This window comes from Anolis carolinensis, chromosome 5 (assembly GCF_035594765.1).
Source record: "Anolis carolinensis isolate JA03-04 chromosome 5, rAnoCar3.1.pri, whole genome shotgun sequence".
Lineage (NCBI taxonomy): Eukaryota > Metazoa > Chordata > Lepidosauria > Squamata > Dactyloidae > Anolis > Anolis carolinensis.
The window spans coordinates 102,222,543-102,244,596 of NC_085845.1; the positions used below are offsets into that span (position 1 = coordinate 102,222,543).

At 38.3% G+C, this 22,054-nt stretch overlaps 1 long non-coding RNA gene across 1 annotated transcript in view; it reads left to right on the forward strand.

The window, feature by feature from the left end:
* The first annotated feature begins 4,450 nt into the window (after positions 1-4,450).
* Positions 4,451-22,054, forward strand: part of LOC134299356 (uncharacterized) — a 42,443-nt gene continuing 24,839 nt past the window's right edge. Inside the window, exon 1 of the long non-coding RNA XR_010006545.1 lies at positions 4,451-11,181. This is a non-coding gene — a long non-coding RNA (uncharacterized LOC134299356). The remainder of the gene's footprint in view (positions 11,182-22,054) is intronic.

Genomic DNA, 22,054 nt, shown 5'->3' on the forward strand with positions numbered 1-22,054 from the left:
TTTCATAGTTCTGTCAATCATATAATGTGTTCTTCCCAGGAGGGGAAATCTTGGGAGCTTTATATTGTCAGTCTTTTTAAGTGGCAAATTTGAAGGATTTTTTAAAAAGTAAATAATGTTTTATTATTATTTACATTAGATCCAAGTGCACAATAGATCAAAGATAGTAAGAGTAAGCACAAAGCATGCAAAAATATATGTTCTGGAGCACGGAAACATTTTGAATATGCACTCATCTCCAACTTGTATCATCCCGTTTACAAATATTACTGTTAACAATAATGCTTCATCAGTGGATGCTTCTGAAAGAATCAAATGAAGGCAGCTACTTAAATAGTGTTCTTTTGGCTCCTATTCTAAAGGAGAACCGGAAAATGACTTCTGGCTTTTACTAAGAAACCAAATGATGGATGTTTGCTGTACAGATGTTCTTGAATGATAATAGCAGAACTACATTCACCAAACGTAGTAATCTCAGTATACATCTAGGAGAATGACAGCTGCAGTAGTATTCTCCAAATAATGCGATCAGGATCCATCCTCAATAAGGTTGTTGCTACTGTTGCAAAGTACCGCGCTCTTTGCTTCTGTATGTGTTTCTTCCTATATTTTCCTGAACTACTGTTACATCATAAATGGAGTTTTAGCCTGTTGTCATATACAGTGATGTGACACAACAGAAGATGATCAGCACTAAAGGTTAGTCTGTGTCTGATTCAATCATTTTCTTTATACATGTATGCTGTAGCATTTCAGCTGAAAAGTAATTTGAATTGAGGAGCCTATTATGCCATGACAGTTAAAGTGGTGTCAAACTACATTAAAGTGTCAGACTGCATAAGTAGAATCTACACATGCACTAGACACTATTATTCCAAGTCTTAAGAATGATAAAGTTGGAATAAGCTTTGGACTTATCTAGTTTGTTGATTTTCAGAAATTCATAAGGCACGAATATGGAGAAAACAGGTGGGAACAGCCACTGTGATGAAGCATTAGTTAGGTGGGTAGGAAAGAAGGAAGGAAAGAAATGAGTGCAATGTCAGGCTGCAAGAAGCAAGGATGGAAGCATAGTTAGAATATGAGATGAAGGGAGGAAGGGAAAAATGAGAGAAAACATTGTAATGGTGTGAGCTGCAAGAAGTAGGGAGGAACCATAGTGAGGGTATAACATTAGGCAAGAGAATGGGTAGGAGGGAAGGGCAAGTGCTTATGTACTTTACCCTGCTGTTTGTACTGTGCATCAGATTAGAAATCATTGTCAGGGCCTCGTGGTATCTGCATGGAAACTTTTTGCCATCGTGGAAAAATGGATGGCAAAAAAGTAATGGTCTAATGAAAATATCATAGGAAGTGCTTGTGCAGGGCAATATTTTTCTTTTCTTTGCACTTCATTTGGAATATACATGCATACTTTACCTGATAAATTCCATAATCAAGCGGAGATTTGAACTTGGGTCTCCCTATTCCAAGACCAGGGCTCTAAATATGCACCTCGTCCCACAGATTCTTTGCTCCGTATCCATGTGCTTTGGAAAGAGAGTTCCATAGAGGCCATCACATAACATAAGGGTACTTCTGATGGGACTCCGTTTCCACAGCGTATGGAAACTGAGTCCAGAATGTGGGGGAAAGATGGACCTCAATGAGGAAAGAATGTGGGATGGCTGGCCATCCCAGAAGACAAACCTCAAGGGGAGGGAATGGAGTAAGATCGTTCCCTCCACTTCTCCACTCCCTCCCCCAGTTCCTCCTTGCTTGTGGGATGAGGTCTGTGGTTCACTATCAAAAGGGTATAAAGACTGAAACAGTTAAATTAGAAATGCAATAATTAATGTGCTGAATCTGCATATTTAGAATAATAATTTGCACAAATTGCTTAATATATGTCCAGATTTGAGGAAGTGGATTATGGCAACCCTACACTACAGTTTTTAAGTAAAGCAACCAAGTCCATTCAGATACATAGAAGCCCTTTATTACATCAGTCACTAATGGACTCTTCAGCTGTCCTGACAGTATTCTAATGGTGATTGATAAAGAAAGGATGGGAATGTAGAATCCCCATACAAATTTCTAAGTTTTTCTAAACAGAAGAATATAGCTTTTGTCTTAACCACACATATATAGTTAATAATGAGGAGAAGGCCTGCTGTAGAAGTTGGTTTTTTGCGGGGCTGTTTTTTCAGAAATTCATTATAAGGTTATCCGATATAATTATCCTAAAAGTTACCCCAGTTTCCTTGTTAAATTTTCCACAATAATCTTTATATTAAAGATTGTAACTTGAAATCTTCATTTAGAGCTGTGGGCTCTGGTGATTTTAATCTTGAAATACATTGTCTCTCAAAGAGTATCTTTATTGTGATTGTGGATTTTCTCTGGAATCCAAAAATGCCTATCTGATATGAACTGCTGTGTTTCTAAAGGAACATTTGACTAAAGGAGTTCCCATCTTGTTATTTTTCATAATTAAAAAGTGCACTTCTATTCATAGTTTAACAAGTCCGAGAGGGTTTTCCCGTATATAATTTTAAAATATACCTTGAATGGCATACATCACATGACTAGTCTTACAGGTACTGAAACGGTTCAACGCATTTTATTTGATGTGTCATTTATGATGTATTGGTTAGAATTTTGGTTGTGTATGGATCATACAAACAGCATCCACATAGATGTTATTCCCCTGGTTTCTGCAAATCCCTTATAGTATTAGTATGAAGTAGCTAGGTTTTTTGGCCTTTAATTCTATATGCATCACAATATAGTTTATATTCCTGATTCCTTTGTAGAATATAAGATATATCTCATTACATCTTGGGATGTTTTCCACAAAATACCAATATTTATTTATAAATCTTTGAAACTATTTTGTGATATAATTAAATTTGAGAGCCCCGTGAAGGCGATTACTTTGAACTGTGTTGCTTTTTTGACAGGTCTGAATGAAGTCCCCACTGCTTTTCTTAAACCAGTGTTCCTCAAACTGTGCTCCTCCCGATACTTTGGACTTCAGCTCCCACAATTCCTAACATAGAATCATAGAATAGTAGAGTTGGAAGAGACCTCATGGGCCATCCAGTCCAACCCCCTGCCAAGAAGCAGGAAACCACATTCATAGCACCCCCGACAGATGGACATCCAGCCTCTGCTTAAAAGCCTCCAAAGAAGGAGCCTCCACCACAGTCCGGGGGAGAGAGTTCCACTGCCGAACAGCCCTCACTGTGAGGAAGTTCTTCCTAATGTTCAGGTGGAATCTCCTTTCCTGTAGTTTGAAGCCATTGTTCCGTGTCCTAGTCTGCAGGGCAGCAGAAAACAAGCTTGCTCCCTCCTCCCTATGACTTCCCCTCACATATTTGTACATGGCTATCATGTCTCCTCTCAGCCTTCTCTTCTGCAGGCTAAACATGTCCAGTTCTTTAAGCCTCTCCTCATAGGGCTTGTTCTCCAGACCCTTAATCATTTTAGTTGCCCTCCTCTGGACGCTTTCCAGCTTGTCAACATCTCCCTTCAATTGTGGTGCCCAGAATTGGACACAGTATTCCAGGTGTGGTCTGACCAAGGCAGAATAGAGGGGTAGCATGACTTCCCTGGATCTAGACGCTATTCCCCTATTGATGCAGGCCAGAATCCTGTTGGCTTTCTTAGCAGCCACATCACATTGCTGGCTCATGTTTAACTTGTTGTCCACAAGGACTCCAAGATCTTTTTCACATGTACTGCTGTCTAGCCAGGTGTCCCCCATTCTGTATCTTTGCATTCCATTTTTTCTGCCGAAGTGAAGTATCTTGCATTTGTCCCTGTTGAACTTCATTTTGTTAGTTTCAGCCCATCTCTCTAGTCTGTCAAGATCGTTTTGAATTCTGCTCCTTTCTTCTGGAGTGTTGGCTATCCCTCCCAGTTTGGTGTCGTCTGCAAACATGATGATCGTGCCTTCTAACCCTTCGTCTAAGTCGTTAATAAAGATGTTGAACAGAACCGGGCCCAGGACGGAGCCCTGTGGCACTCCACTCGTGACTTCTTTCCAAGATGAGGACGACGCATTGGTGAGCACCCTTTGGGTTCGTTCGCTTAGCCAATTACAGATCCACCTAACTGTAGTTTTGTCTAGCCCATATTTTACTAGTTTGTTTGCCAGAAGGTCGTGGGGGACTTTGTCGAAGGCCTTACTGAAATCACATCTGGTAAGATGGCTGGGGTTTCTGGGAGCTGAAGTCCAAAACACCTGGAGGAGCACAGTTTGAGAAACACTATCTTAAACTATTAGATATTGTGTGTTGTGGATATCCCATTGCCTTCAGATGATTTGACAATATCATGAATTCTGAGTTAACTTTTTCTTTATGAGAACAATTGTGTTTTATTCTCAGAAACTGGCCATATGGAGAGTTATACTTCATGGTTGTAGAATGACTGCTATCAAATCTAAGGTACATGTAGGATTTTGTTTTGCATAATGAAGTTATTATATTATCTCGTTTCCTAATTTTCAGATAAAAATAGAGTATTGTTAAATTCAAACTAGATGTAATTAATTGTATAGAATGTTCCAAAATGATGGACCCATATTACTCTAAAAGTTACAAATAGTGTAATGAGTAATCAGGTTATCAGTTTATCAAACTTTATTAACCATTCTTAGTCAGAAACAAATCTAAAAAATAATTCTGCCAATGGCGAATATCTTAGGAGCCCTTACGTTGCAGGGTCACCATCTGGCAAATGAGTAAGGCTGGGGGCTATTTGTGCACTGAGAGAGGCATCTGGTGGAAATCATTTGAAACTTTATGCCCCCCCCCCCCCACTTTCAAGTGGTAAGTTTAATTCATGGGCAGTTCATGCTGGCAGAGACATAGCAATTTCAAATCAAATCAATCTTTCTGAAACATCTCATATTCTGAAATTGCTTTAGATCAGTGGTTCTCAACCTGTGGGTCCCCAGATGTTTTGACCTTCAACTCCCAGAAATCCTAACAGGCGGTGAACTGGCTGAGATTTCTTGGAGTTTTAGGCCAAAATACCAGGAGACCTACAGGTTGAGAACCACTGCTTTAGATCTTCATTATCATCACCCCAAATATTGAATGAATTATGGAATTGCTTTGGCAAAAACTGAGTTTGTTACTTTATTAATTGTTAGAATAAGATTCCTTGTATAAAATCTTCCATTAAAAGATTTCCTATTTCTGCTGCCATGGGGTAGGTACCCTATGGGCAACCCTTTAATTTACCAATAGTATTATTGTTTCTCAAATATAAGCGACGATGACAGAAAAGGGAAGGTAACAATCCAGCAGGACTGAACTTTTTTGTGCCTCACTGGGCTGGCTGACTCCATCCTGCTGCTGTTGGGGGACAGTCACCTCTGACCCCATATTTTCTGATGTCTGTATAGATCAGGCATAGGTAAACTTTGGCCCTCCAGGTGTTTTGGACTTCAACTCCCACAATTTCTAACAGCTGGTAGGAGCAGAAGTTGGTCCAAATCACCTAGAAGGCCAAAGTTTGCCCATGCCTGGTATAGATGAACCCTAAGGGAAGACATAGAGCAATTGAGTCCTGGGATTTGCTTTGATTGGATTTTTTCCCGTTTTGTCTCTTATATAGCCCAGAGATGTCCCTTCTTCAACTGCAATGCTTAGAATTTTGGAATTACATTCAAGTGGATTACTTTCACAAATCTTATAAGCAGAGTGGTCTGCTTTCTCCTTTATAAACTGACAGATCTTATATCACAATAACACCTCCCTTATCTGCTTATTTTAAAACTATAAAAGTATCTGCTGGAAGGTCTTGAACAGCTTTCCTTTGCCTCCTACTCATATTATTATTATTTTGTTTTTTTCTAGCTCATGTGAGACCAAGCCTTCAAAAACTGTTCTGGAAGGATCTGTGGGAGAGGGTGGCATAAATCTAGATGGCATTTAAAATCAGTATCTGTCATTTAATGGTAATTGTATTGTATCCCCAAGTAGTGTCTCAATATATTTTTGAAGAACTGAAATAGATCTAATCCGACCTGTACTGGATCATCTTTGAGTGTGAGAACATAAGAACACTATTTTCCTAATACCAGTTTTATATAACAGCAATGTCCTTGAAGACCAAGTTTGTTACTGCTTTTTCTTCTGTGTCACTTTGCATTTCTTGTGACCAGATATTGCTCTGCTGTTGTTGAGTCTGCTCTGCTGTTGTCTTGCACTTCCACTACAATTCTGGTGTAGCAACCGTGATTCATTACTGTGAATCATTGTCTATTCCCCACCTAAATCTTACTCTTTTCTGATCTTATATGAAGAAGACAAACCTTTTCTTGTTTTTGTATATAACCAGGGGTGTTCTGTTTGTAATTATATTAATCTCTAAGGATTTTTTTATACTTAAAAACCTAAAGATCTTCATAGCATTTTTCAGTTCTGTTTCCAGGTTTGCCAATTTTGCCTCAACCTGCTTTCTTACATGTTCTGTTTTCTACTTCAGTGCTGATTTTATTTCTGTATTAACCTTAGAGGCTGTCTCTGTGAGTACTATAATCAAATCTTGGCAGATTTGATTAAAATAGCACACCACTTTTCCATTAAATCATCATTACCTTGAAATGTACCTCAAAATTCTCAGCCCTTAAGGAATCCGCTATTCTTGGTAGTATTTAAGCAGTGTTCAGTCATGTCATTACAGTCTCTAAAATAAATTACAATATTCTACATAACACATCACATACACATAGCTTTATGCAGAAATTTCTGGAGTTGTGTAATATAGGGCAATTTTATCCAGTTTAGAAAACTTATTCTGACGTCTTAATCCTTAAATTGAACAAAGATGCTATGATGAGGGGAAATCCTCAAAAATTGGCAGATAGACTGAATCATAGCTATTCCTAAACCAGAATGTGATCCATATAAAGTCACTATCTACATGGCAGTAACTGTCTAATAATCAGGACTTTAAAATCTTTATTTTCCTCTTATTTTCCAACACATTAAAGCTTTTATTGATAAATATACACATCTGGACCAAATGGGTTTCATTCCTAATAGGCTGCTTTCGGACACAGTGTGGAGGGTTCTTAACACCATTCATAACTATAATCAGATGCGTAAAGAGCTAACCCATTCTTTCCTCGGATGCCCTTAAGGCTTTTGACAGAGTGGTCAGATCCTTCTAGGTTCTTGGAGAAAATAGAATTTAAAATTAATAGAATCATAGAGCTGGAGAAGACCACTAAGCCATCCAGCCCAACTTCCTACCATGTAGGAGGACACAATAAAAGCTCCCCCAACAGATAGCCAGCCAGCCAGTGCTCAAAAACCTCCAGAGAAGGTGGCTTCACAACACTCCAAGGCAGTAGATTCCACTGTCGCACAGCTCTTACCATTACGAAGTTCTTTCTAATGTTTAAGTGGAATCTGTTTTCATGCAATTTCATGCAATTGCTCCATGTCCTGGTCTCCGGAACAGCGCAAAACAAGTTTATCCCCTCCTCAATGTGAAATCTTTTCAAATATTTAAACATATCTAGCATGTCCGCTCTCAGCCCTGTTTTATTTTGGTCATCCTTCTCGAGACACTTTCGAGCTTGTCAAAATCTTCCTTGAATTGTGGTGCCCAGAACTGGACATAGTATTCTAGGTGCGGCTTGGCCAAATTGATATTAGGGAATTAATTACTTTTACATGCTTGTTTTTTTAAAAAATCTATAATTGATATAAAGCCTACTTTCACACTAGTCACTCAGACTCTAAAATCACCCAACCTGAAGAAGATTCAAGACAGAGTTCAATTGTTTGCTGTAGCAGAAAGATCAAGGGGACCATGGAAAGATTTTAGGGAGTCCTTGAACTTGAATTGAAAAAAATAAACTTGTCTTTATTTTTGCTGGCCTGTAACTGAAAATTAGCTAAAATTTTGAGAACGCATATTGTTGTAATGAAGACATACATTTTGCCTACAATGTTTTTCTTTTCTTTTCTTATCTGTTCCAATCTATTCTAAAAAGGATAATTGATATGCTGACAAAGAATGCTAGAAAGTTTTATTTCACAAAGAAAAAGACTTAGCTTTTCAGGTAACATTAGATACTTACTTGTATCTAAAGAAGCACTAGCATTATGCAATTTATACAGATATTCAGCTGCTTGTGAAGTTAAACAAGTTATTCAACAAATAAGTAATGATTGATATGCATATTGGACTAACATGACTAACATTATTCATCTGTGGCAAAGAGTAAGTCACAGGAAAGTCTGAGTTAAGCTCCTTAATGCACTGCAGCAGATCCGTGTAGACCAGATCCAGGGCGAAATTGACTCATGCAACAGAGGTCTGCCTTTGCTGGAATATTTCATAAATTAGGAACAAAGGGATGATGGAGCACTCGAAAATTCCCCAAGGACAAGGCTGGCTAGCAGAGGGCTGTCCCGTTGATATGGGTAATTGATTATCTCCACTTCTAACTGTCATGTTCCCTTTTTTCACCTCCTATGCCTCTGGAGTGCTGATGCGCATCTCTCCCAGAAATTGGGGGGGGGGGGGGGGAAACATACAGAGTAGTTTGAGGCCAAGATCCATAGTTAATGTAATCACCGTACTGGCTTCAAACCAGCTCCAGACCTGTCATTCTAATCACTTGTGCAGTGAAACCAGTTCCTCCCAAAACAGTTCCAAGCATCAGGTAGATGGATCATCAGAAAACAATAAAAAATCAATTGAAAAGGGATTTCATCTCATGCTGGAGAAAATGGGCCAAGCTATGTATTCCTTTACTACTTTACATTAAACTAGTCTTCTTAGAAAAGTAATTCAGCAATAAGAAATCCAACATGAGTACGAAGGGGACAGGGAAAACAAATATTTTTAATTGATAAACAAATAAGGAAGATGTTAGTTTATTGATGCTTAGATCATAGGCTATTCACAAACAAACAAACAGATACATAAACATGCAACAATATAAAAGTACTGGATAAAACAATTGACATAAATATTCAATATTATTAAAATGCAACACAATACATCAGATATGAAGCATCAATATTAAAATTTATACTAGATAAAATTCATTTACCTAACAGCATAAGCATAACAATCTTCTGCAATATAAATGTTTATTGCTACCAAGGTGAAAGGAGAAATCTTGCAAACTACCATAGAATTGGGTTGCTGTGAGGTTTTCAGGCTGTATGGGTATGTTCCACCAGAATTCTCTCATAACGTTTTGCCTGCATCTGTGACTGGCATCTGGCACATTGTTAGAATGTACATTGTACAGAATAGATCCCAAGAATTTGGATCTTGATTCTGAACGTTATGTGCAGAAAAGCAAATGTGGCAAATTTCTGGGTCCCAAAAATACACAAAAGTAGGGCCAGATGGAGAATACCTGCCAACAGTCATGATTAAGCATGAAGATAACTGTTGTAAAAGCTGTCCTGGATTTTAGAAATTTAAGCTTATCTAGGTAAATAGCCCATTGATTTTTGAATCTGAAAATCTGAATTGATTGCCGGTTGTATACCATGGTTAAAATATATTCTCAAAGCTTATCTTTTGAGTTTGATAGAAAAATTGTCAAGTGGAGTAGGCTATCACTGCAGCAATTTGATATCTCGAACTTCACATAATTAAGGAAATGGTATTGGAAGAAATTATTACTAAATATTAGAGATGGCAATGAAGAACCTCCTTTTAGAAATACTACTCCTGTTAAAAAATACCAGTTCTACTATTCCATAGACCTGGTTTGCCTAAAACAAGTTCAAAAACATCTAGAAAGACAAGATTTCCCAACCCTTAATAAAAAGCAAAGAAAGAGACTTGATGAACCAATTACAATGATGGGAGTCATCAAGGAACTGGAGTAGAAAACAGACAAGGAACCAGTTCTATGTAGATTGATGGCACAATATTGTAAGATTTTACAACATCAATTAATTGTGCTTTTACAGTAAACCGTGAATACCATGTTAAGGACTAAAGTATCTGATTCTCTGTGACAGGCTAATGAAACTAATTTATAAAGAAGACTGCAACCTAAAAGATAAAAAAAACTATTGGCCAATATCTCTGTTCAATAACAACTATAAAATAGAAATCTCTACTACATGAGGATCAAATAGGTTTTCTATAAAAGGTATCTAAGTGAAAATACCAGATATGTTGTGGATATTTTGCAACAGTATGAGACCAAAGCAAGCAGGTTTGATATTTTCGAAAATAAATGTGTTTAAGACTTTCTTGTGGACTGTTTTGTAAAAGATAAAATTCAGGAAAAAAAACTAAGAATTCATCAGATTTATGCTAACCAACATGCTCGGATTTTCATGAATAAAGATGTGACTAAACCAGGGGCCATCAAACTTTTTAAGTGGAGGGCCGGTTCACAGTACTTCAGAATGCTGGGCGGCCGGACTATGATAAAATAGTCCAAAATTAGGATTGTTGTGGTTGTGTGCCTTCAAGTCATTTCAGACTTAAGTCAACCCTAAGTCTAAACTGTAGGTCTGGGGCCAGGTAAATGACCTTGGCGGGCCACATCTGGCTCACGGGCCTTAGTTTGGGGACCCCTGGACTAAACCGTGCAAAATATAGAAAACCAATTTGAGAGACGGCCATATCCCATGCTGTTTGTTGGAAGCGACTATCTGCCTTCACTCTGACATGGTGTTCCTACAGTTCTGCTTCAGATAACGGCAATGCTGACCTTTGGATTGGCTGACAGCTCTGTTTGATTCTTGGACTCTAGGACTGGCTTTTGACTTTTCTGTGTATTCTTCTCACAAGCAAACGTTTCAGGCAAGTTTGTTTCCAGAGACTGTTTAATTGATCGGCATTACCTAGAAATTGAAGGAAATTGCATCCTTCTTTCCAACTGTGTGTTCAGTGAAACCTGAAAAAAGCTAGAAAGTTGGGCACCTCATGTATTTATTTCTCTGGGGAATCAAATTAGATTAAATCCAGCAATATAGAAGATTTCTTTTGGATAATCTGGAGGGCTTTAGGGATGGAGGACAACAGTTTTCCTCCTATACTGAAAACTCAGCTTTAGGAAGCTTAAGGTGCCAGTAGAACATCTCAAATATGGGTCCAATGCTGAACAGCTCTTACTGTCATTTCAGGTTAAGGCCAATAGTTGAACAGATTCTACCAGGCACTTCAGAACATGCAAAATATTTGCAGGTGAGTTAGTGGGGAGATGCAAGATGTACAATTTTCCCTTTCTCCCAAATACAGGAATATCTCAGTTAATAGAACCTCTTACAAATAATCTGCTTAATACCAACAATCTTTTTGTACTGTCCTATCCCCTTTTCTGTCTTTGTCCTTTGTCTGACCTGAAATGTTTAGCAAAGACTTGCACCAACAGTGTAAGAAAGACTGAAAAAACATGGCTTTTTGGCACTGGGTTGCAGCAGTACAGAAAGCAATAAAACTTGGGCTAAGAAATAAGGGGATTTTACTCTAGTTAGTTTTACTGTAGGTGTGTGTGTTTGTGTGTATGCATACAACTGGCCAGGTAAACAGCAGCTGTTTCTAGACTCACTTCCTGAACATGCATGAACAGCGAAACAAAAGGAGAAAATAGATAAGCTTCCCTCACCAGTGCCCTCCCTCACTTGTTAAAAAAGATAGCTTGGACATCAAAAAGAGGAATCATTAGGAAAGTAGAACCTAGTGAAATAATAAGCCATCCCTGCGTGCAATTTGGAATAAGCATTCAAGTGCTTTTCTGATTATGAGGTCAACTCTTACATGCTGCTTCACTGGTGGCCTTTTGAGGGGCATTCGGCAGGCATAGTGCAAGCTTTGAAACATGTGCTCATGAGATGAGGGATATTCATCCAGAGCAATTATTATTATTATTATTATTATTATTATTATTATTATTATTATTATTATTATTATTATTATTTCTTACCTGCCTCTCCTTGTGGCTCGAAGTGGGTCACAGCACAGTAAAACACATAAACATTATAAAAATTCTATAAACACACATATTAAAATGTAGTTCTATAAAAGTTACATATTAAAATGTATTTCTATAAAATACATACAGATCAGAGATTAAAACACAGGACACAAGTTTAAAATTCATGCTTAAAACTGGCTGGGTAGGCTTGCCAAAAGAGATAAGTCTTTAGATGGTTTTAAAATTCCGACAGCTCATTTAACTGTCAGAGGTCTTCCGGCAGGTCGTTCCACAGTCTTGGAGCGGCCGATAAAAAGGTCCTCTGGGTGATAGCTGCCAGTTGGGTTTTGGCTGGTTGGAGTAGCCGCCCCCCAGAGGACCTCAGTGTTCAGGGCAGATTGTACTGGAGAAGGCAATCGATCCTTTAGGTAACCTGGGTCCAAACCATGTAGGGCTTCAAAGGTCAAAACTAACACCTTGTACTTGGCCCAGAAACTAATTGGCAGCCAGTGGAATGACTTTTGGATAATAATATGTAGGGTTGCCCAAATAAATATGACCAAAATGGACCAGCAGGTTAAGATCACAATAATAGGATAATGTTTGATTTTTTTTATTGTGTCAGAAGCGAATTGAGAATAGAATATACTGCAAGTCGCTTCTGGTGTGAAAGAATCGGCCGTCTACAGTGATGTTGCCCAGGAAACGCCCGGATGTGTTACCATCCTGTGGGAGGCTTCTCTCATGTCCCCACATGGAAAGCTGGGGCTGACAGATGGGAGCTTATCCCATCTCGCAGAATCAAACCTCCAACCTTCAGATCTTCAGGTCAGTATTTCAGCTGGCACAAGGGTTTAACCCATTGCGCCACCGCGGCTCCTATATAATGTTTTATGAGAGAACGTTGTACTTAGTTGTCACACAAGAGTACATTAAAGAAGCTGGGAGGATTCTGGTGCATATATCCTGCACCAAGGCAGGACTTCATTGGCTCAATATTAACTCTGAGCGTTGACTTGCAAAACTTGAAATTGTCCACATGCTTGTGGATTTCAGTGGCTTCTCTGTGTAGTCTACCATGGTAGTTGTTATAGCATTTCTGTGTTCTCAAATAATATGGTTCGTCAAGTGCTCTGCTATGGCTGACTTCTCTGGTTGAGTTAGCCTGCAGTACCTTTCATGTTCATAGATTCGTGTTTGGGCAATGCTGTGTTCGGTGGTCCCTGTGTAGACTTGTCCACAGTAGCATGGTATGTGGTAGACTCCTGCAGAAGCGAGGGGATCCCTCTTACCTTTGCTGAATGTAGCATTTGTTGGATTTTCTTAGTGGGTCTGTAGATAGTTTGCAGATTGTGTTTTTTCATCAGCTTACCTATGTGGTGAATGGTTAGATTGATGCATGGTAAGAACATTTTTAATGGCAAGGCCACTAAATGCTAATCAAGGTGATTAATCACAACATTCACACTTGCCTCCAACAGACAAGAGTTCTTTCTCCCACCCTGGACCTTCCACAGATATATAAACCTCCCTTGCTTAGACTCCAATATACCTCACAACCTCTGAGGATGTCTGCGATAGATGTGGGTGAAATATCAGGAGATAATGCTTCTGGAAAATGGCCATACAGCCTGGAAAATTCACAGCAACCCATTGATTTTGGCCATGAAAGCCTTCGACAACACAGACATTATCTGTTCTAGAACCTTTCCTGGCATTCCTGGCATCAAGTTGAATGGTCAATAGTTTCTTGTTATTTAAGTTTATTTATGTTACTGTGTTAAAAGAGATTTTTTTTTTTGCAATCTCTGAATATATTTTTAGCCAGTTTTTTTCTGAGAACTGAGCCCAAAATTCACAGCGAGGGCAATGCTCCCTCTGCAGAAGGGTGCTTTCCAGCAACAGATGGCACCACCATCTGGTGTTTAATGCCCAAAGGAGGGTGGAGGTGCTAGGGCTATGGAGCTGCTATTCCACAAGTTTGAGATTAAGGATCCTTCTACTGGATCACCAGTGATTCTAGTAGATTGTCCTACTATTAGAGAACTTCCTCCAACCATTTCTAGTTTCTAGTATATACAGAATTGCTATCCCCTTTTGGGGGGTTGAAAAAGTTACATCATAAGATGTATAGACATAAAAATGTGAAACCAAAGCTATAGTTCAACCCATCATGACATTATTTTCTGTGAAAACCAGAAAGGGGCACCACAAGAAGAGCATCAAAGAAGCATTTCTTGCTACTTTAATTATAGGAGAAGAGAAAGAGTCTGCCTATAAACAACGTTCCAAGCTGCGTTTAAGTCTATCTATCTCTTTCTCTCCTTGCCTCTCCCTTGCCCTGCCTATGTATGAAGTTATACACGTGGGGGAAGCTCACCCATCACATGCCCACAATATGTTCCACCAATTCCCTTTCCTAAGCTCTGTTCATTCATTAAAACACACTTTTTTTGAAAGCTAGCAGAGCAAAATCTCCAGCAGATGGGATGAGAGATAAACAGCTGCAGAGCATGTTACAAGCTACATGAAAGCACAGGCATCAAATCCTTTCCGGTCCAGTAGTGCTGGAAGTCCCCTTCCTACCACGAAGTGGAAAAGCATGATTACTTGAATGAATTTTCATTAACCCAATCATTTGGAATCTCTGCAGCCCGTTTTTTGGGGGGGAAAAACATTAAATTATGGTATAGCATTAGCACAGAGAAGAGCTACCTTTATTTACAAAATACCAAGAGCCACATTAACGTTCCTGAGAGTCAGAGGGACAACATTTTTATCAGGACCCTTTGCAGAAACCGTAGCATTGCAATAAAACAAAATACGGAAAGGACAGATGTGGAGAAGATTACTGACAGTATTATCTTTGCCTCATCTTGAGCAGGGAGGTGAAAACAGACACAATCTTCTGTATCCATTTGAAGGCCATTGGGTTTATATGCCTTCTTAGAAAAATTTGAATTTGTTGACAAAAATGCAGGTGAAACAGCATTAAACCCAATGGAGACTAAAATGAAAGTGAGTCCACCAAAATTTGCAGTCATGCCCTATTCATGTGATTCTATATTAATAGCTCGCTGCCAGTTGTGCAATTAATCTAATTCAGCCATGGGCAAACTTCGGCCCTAGGGGTGTTTTGGACTTCAACTCCCACAATTCCTAACAGCCTCAGGTCCTTCCCCCCCCCCCCCAGCCGCAGCTTGGGGGGTGGGGGGTGGAAAGGGCTTGAGGTTATTAGGAATTGTAGGAGTTGAAATCCAAAACACCCGGAGGGCCGAAGTTTGCCCATGCCTGAACTAATGCAATAGGTTGCAAAATTGGTTACAAAACTGTTTACAGAAATTGGAGCTTGCCTAGGAAGATAAAGATAAATGCTATTAATTACATGCCCAGGGGCAAAACAGAATACTATTTTGCTTCACTAATCTTGTTAGATATATTTCTTTATATGACATCTTCTCCTCTACAACACTCCCTACAATCTAAACCAGTATAGCAGAGGCTCTGGCCACTTTCATTCTCTGCTCATCAGTTACCATCAGCATCTGAAAAGCTGAAGTCAAGCCAATTTGGCAGTGAACAAAAAGGCAATGAGGAAAACCTCCACTATGGCAGTTCTAGTGCTCTCACCTCAGGAGCAGCAGCTACGAGCAAGCAGATGCCCCAACAATCTGCCTCCAAGCTGGCATCGACCTTCCTTTGCACTTTGCTGTTCTTTATGCCATTAGACCAATTATGTTTCCATGCATATATAGAGATCACACAGCCCAGCTAAAAAAATTTCTTAGTGTCTTGCCTTTTAGACATGTTCCTGGGGTTATTTCGGACTCTGATTCAGAAAATTGCATTGGATAGACTGCATCAGCTGTAGTTTCCTAGGTATGGTTATCATGATTTGTATGGGCGAGCAGGTGAAAACTGGTATGTCACAGTCCCTGTCCTATAGGTTTCAGTGTTTTTATTGATACTGCTCTTCCACCATATTTATGATTGCCTGACATCATCAAACAAGACCTACACACATTCTATGCACACATTCTTATCCTCTGAATTTCCAGTAATTATTACTGTCAGGTTCTAAATTGCTGTTGATGTTGTTTTACTATATATATTCGAGTAGAAGCCGACCCGAATATAAGCAGAGGCACCTAATTTTACCAAAAAAATCCTGGGAAAACATTGACTCCAGTATAAGCCGAGGCTGGTAAATTTCAGAAATAAAAATAGATACCAATAAAATTACATTAATTGAGGCATCAGTAGGTTAAATGTTTTTGAATATTTACATAAAGCTCAAATTTAAGATAAAACTGTCCAACTCTGATCAAATCATTATTCTTATCTTCTTCAATGTAAATGTGCTTATGTATCCTTTTAATAATAATAGAGTAAAATAATACATGTAATAATAATAATAATAATAATAATAAATACAGGAAAATAATAAATGTAATAATGAAGTAAAATAATAAATGTAATAATAAGATAAGAGTGAAATAATAAATGTATAATAATAATAATAATAAATATAGAGTAAAATAAATGTAATAGTAGCAACAATAATAGAGAAAAATAATAAATGTAATAAAACCAATAATAATAGAGAAAAATAATAAATGTACCATATATTCTCAAATATAAGCTGACCCAAATATAAGCCAACCAGGATTCTCACCCGAGTATAAGCCGAGGGGGGCTTTTTCAGTCTTAAAAAGAGGGCTGAAAAACTAGGCTTATACTCGAGTATATACAGTATGTTGTTTTATGTGGCTATGATGTTTTAACTTTGCTGATTTGTGTTTTAATCCAAGTTGAATGGGCTTGACCCCATGTGAGCCGCCTCGAGTCTCTTCGAGAAGATGGAGGTGGAAAACAAAAATAAAATATAATAATAATAATAATACGCATATAGAGCCAATGGGGGAAAACTAGTGCCATTTTTGGAATCAGCAGGTCAAATATATTTAGGGCTACCATTTGAGGCACCAAAATGTGTTTTGGCCAGTGTTATTTGTACTTGAAATTCTTATTCAATTTCCACTCAATTTAAGAGGGCTTACCCAGTGGATAAATAAGAGTGTTAATCCAAAATAATAATCTCCCTCCACACCATTAGTACAACATTTCTCTTCATTCCTCAAATTTACGTTACTTGAAGTTTTAGAAACACAGTGTAGGCATCTTAGAGAAGAGGCAGAGTATGTGTTGGAATTCAACCTCACACTGCCCAAGTCTGCAGTCTTCAATGTGGAGTAGCTAGTTATCTTAGAATAGGCTGAGGGAAATCCATTCCCCCCTGACTCCCGAATGACAGTTGGAATGTATCTATTTCTTCTCTCCTCTGTTTCTGCTCCTATTCTGCTTGGTTATGTAGAATTGATACTTTGCAGGTGCATGCCTTTTGCATTCTGACTTCTACTTTTGCATCTTATGTGTGCTGTGTGCATTGAGACTTCTCTCTGCTTGTGTGTCAGGAGAGATGTAGTGTGCTTGGAGATTTTCCCCTCTTGAGAGCTGAAGTTATGAGTAGATCAGACCCAGTTCTTTACTATTAAGAAATGTAGGTATTCTTTTTGTAAATAAACCTTTTGTAATCTTAAAGATTGAACTCTGCATGTTTGCTTCCTAAGCTCTAAAATTCCTTACAGCCACGTGACACTTCATGCTCCACTTGCTGTGAGCTAAATACTAAACTATAAGTATCCTGGTCTTGTATTTTGGATGCTCTGCTGTATTTTTGGGAGTTTCCCTAGCAACAAAATCCCAACAGTATGAACGGCAAACAAAAGAATTAAAAATATGAAGAACCAAATTAAGGGGTTTCTTATATAGGAAAATTAAAAAACAATATAATTTGAAACAAACACTAGTCAAGGTCTGGAAAGAGGACCTTAATAGTAATGAGAAGGAAATTTAACACTGGATCCACACAATAAAAAAATTAAAAATTTAAGGATTAAAGGAACAGTGGAAAATATTGACTAAATGGTATTGAACCCCAAACCAACTAGCGCATATAACTAAATCCACATCAAAATTATGTTGGCCCAAATGTGGTGGAGCAGTACCTAAAAGTAGATCTGAATAAAATACATTTTTTTACGCAGAGAATAGAAGTTAAAGATGGACTGATATTGTAAAATATATGACAGAAGCTGCCCAAGCAACAGTTGCCCTGGGCTGGAAAGAGAAATGAAAATGGGAAATTAAAAAATGTTAGAATACTTAGCGGATTATATGTATTAAAACTACATTTTTGTTGGCCGGCCAGAATTCTAAAATAACAAACAAAACAGCCATTTTCCTATTCAAAGCAACACAGCTGAGAACTGCATGTTTGGAATAAATTGGGGTAAACTGTAAAGGTGATGCAGATATTTGATCTGGATGGGATCTTGTTGACAGCTTGTTTATTTTAACTTCTTTTGTATTGAAGGTTGTATGTTGTATGTATGTCTATGTGTTAAATGTTTTGATACGGCTGATGGGCTAATCAATAAAGCATGATATAAAGGGTTAGTAGCGGATTATATGCTTCAGGACTGTATTTCTGAAAGGAGAATCAATACATGAATGATTGTCCCAGTGAGAACTGGGATTTGAAACAAAAAACTGATAGCCAGAGTCAAAGGAAAAGGAAAATATAAGGAATTATAACAGACTATCTTCATGATCTATCAATTAAAATAATATTAGAAATAGAGATACAACTGTTCCCGGAGGTAGGGGGTGAGAGGGGGAGGGAGAGGAGTAAAACTGATTGATATAAATAATATATATGTATGAAATTAGAAAGGCGAAGAGAATAGAACATACCAAAACGTACGAAAATTGAATGAAAAATCGTTTATTTCTTCTGACTTTTCAGTGATGTGATTCTGAATTGTGATATCCTACATACATATTCAATTAAAAGATGTTTTTTAAAAGAACCAAATTGGGAATTCCAATCTATCCCCAGTTGTGAATAAACAAATCATTTGTAGTGGGTTACTGTGGGCTTTCTGGGCTATATGGCTATGTTCCAGAAACATCTCTCCTGATGTTTCTCCCACATCTATGGTAGGCATTCTCAGAGGTTGTGAGGTCTGTTGGAAACTAGGCAAGTAGAGTTTAAATATCTGTGAAATGTCCAGAATGGGAAAAAACTCTTCTCTGCTTGAGACAAGTGTAAATAATTTGTAAATCATAGACTAAAAATGCTGCAGCTGTGCACTGATAAGGCAAATGCAAACCACTGAGACAATTTTGTTGCTGAACATTGGTGGTAAGGTGTTTACCTGTGACAGTGTCACCACAAGACATATTCATGTTGGTCTGATATGGAGACCTTTATATGCTTGCTCTGTTTATGATTCTTTTTTCAAGCAATGGATACAATGGCAGAGATTAGCTTCATTTGATATCTCATGTAGCATTCTTAAGAAAAGTAGTGACAAAGTTTTGTTGTTATAGGTACTGGAAATATGCACTAAATAATTACAGGATTTTCCAAGCATCAATAATCAAAACATCACTAGAATGTAAAATGCAATTGCAGAGAGTAAGGAGCAGTTAAGACTCTCCAGTGACAGGGCTCTTTCAGCTGTAGTATGTGAGAAGCACATAAAGAAAGATATTAATACTTTTGACAATAGTAATTTTGGAGGTTTTCCCAGTGCTATTATCAACTGGAGTACCATTACCACTGTCTCAAAGGGATCTTCTGCCCGGATCACCTTCTCCTACTGTGGCTGTTCAGTAGATTCCATTTTGGAGCTTCTCTGTCGCCTTATGATTCGAACTGTTCTCTTCTATTGATTCTATTACCTGAATTTTTAAAAAAGTAATTTATAAAATACAGATTTACAAAGCAAGGAAAAACAAAAAAGAAAAGCAAAATCCACTACCATAAAAAACCAACTAATTTCTACTTAAGTCTTTGTGTAGATTGTGTCCCAATGAATGAGTTCTCCAATAATTGATTGTCCTTATGCATGATGTCTACAAGGTCACTGTAAGGAGAGAACATTGAGAAACAGAATGATTTCCAGCAAGGGAGTATTTTATTCCACAGTTTAATGCAGATTATTCAGCATAGAAAGGAGCTTTTGGAGACGGAGACACAAAAATATGAGGAAAGGGCTTCAACAATTTCAGATATGCAAGAGCCACAATATTATTTGCAGAAAATATCAGACTTGGAGTGTTACAGCGAAACATTAACAAAATAATAGCAACAGATTATTTGTGTAACTTTAAACAGATTTCTACTCGGCAAGGGGTCATGCAAGGCTGCATTTTATCGTTTGTGTACATATTATATCATATGAAAAGTGGGATTAGAGGAAGGATGTGTGAAACGGAGAATCTGCGTTTTTCATGTGTTTCCTTTGACACCTCTGACTGCAACCATTCCTTTGTTCTCATATTTCTGAAATTAAACAGAGCTTTAAATTAAAAACTATTCTCCCTACCTTCTCCTAGAACAAGTGACACCCCTTCTACACTGCCATATAAAACCCAGATAGTCTGATTTGAATCAGATTATATGGCAGTGTAGACTCATATAATCCAATGAAAGCAGACAATGTGGATTATCTGATTTGATAACCTGGATTATATGGAAGTGTAGAAGGAGGCTGAGAGTAAGGTAAGCCCGGGCTGTGGCGCAGGCTGGAGAGCAAGCCAGCTGCAACCAGCTGCAATGAATCACTCTGACCAGGAGGTCATGAGTTCGAGGCCCGCTCGGAGCCTATGTTTGTCTTGTCTTTGTTCTATGTTAAAAGGCATTGAATGTTTGCCTATATGTGTAATGTGATCCGCCCTGAGTCCCCTTCGGGGTGAGAAGGGCGGAATATAAATGCTGTAAATAAATAAATAAATAAGGTGAGCTAAACTGATATTCACCATTTTAACAATAACAATAACAATGTCCCATATTTAGCTATGCCTGGCCTCACCCATCTTAAAAGTAATTCTGAATTAAATAAAAAAGCATGTTTGTGTCAGAGATATGCCATTGCAACTCACCAAAATAATTTTGTATGTTAAGAGGTGACATCCATCACATAGAAAACTACAGACCAGACACAATTAAGTGGAGATTAAAGGGACACTTTATTTGGCATCAACCCACCTAACTGTACATCAATGAGCCTATAGAAGCCAGATCCCTAGAGCTAGCATGTGTGGTTCAGCTTGGTAGAACCCCAACATGGTGTCTCAGACCCCTTCTACACAGGCCTTAAAATCTGCAAGAAATTGGGATAAAAGGACTAGATGACACTTGCCAAAAACATGTCTTGGATCACTGGATTGAGTTTAAAACACATGTTAAAAAGGTCCTCTTTAAATTCACGATTGGCTGACAAATGTGCTGTATATCCTTGCAGTAAAAAAAAATTGAGAGTTGGTTGCAATAAGCTGATGTGGACTGCTCTAATCCTAATTTTATAATCCCGAAACAGCTGATGAGAGAAGTAAACAAATGAAGTCATGGACACACAGGTGGCTAAATGGAAACACGAGAGGACAGGAGTCCCCATGAGAACTCTCTCCAACCATTCCTTTGTTCTCATATTTCTGAAATTAAACAGAGCTTTAAATTAAAAATTACACAGTGGGCACCAGCATGGCAGGCAAGTGACCCCAAAGGGAAACAGGGTTGAAGAGGGCAAATGTAAAAGCAGCAAGAGGGTGAGGAGAGATAATGACCAAAACAAAATCTGGGTGTACTTACATCTGCATCAGCTCTTATGAGGTCTAGCACATCATGGGGTATAAAATTGAAAGAAATCTTCTGACAGATGTCCTGCGTCCAGTTTGAAAAATTTGCTATAAGCAAGCCTTTCAGGACACCGGGGGACCATTTACTGGGACTATAAATCCATGTATGGACTTTCCTTAAGATACCATGATTTTTGTCCCACTTCTTTGTCCTAGACTAAGAGGCTGTCTGGAAGGGCCCTCAGCAACCAGGGGGTGTAAGAAAAGCATTCGCCCTCAGCTCAGCAAGACTGGTTTCATGTCACACGTCTGCTTCAAACTGGAATATATGGCAGAGTGGACTCAGATAACCCAGGGCGCTTCCAGATAGCACTAAATTACGGTTTTAAACTAGGGCAAAAAATCCCAGAAGAAGTCCACATACAGACCTGTTAG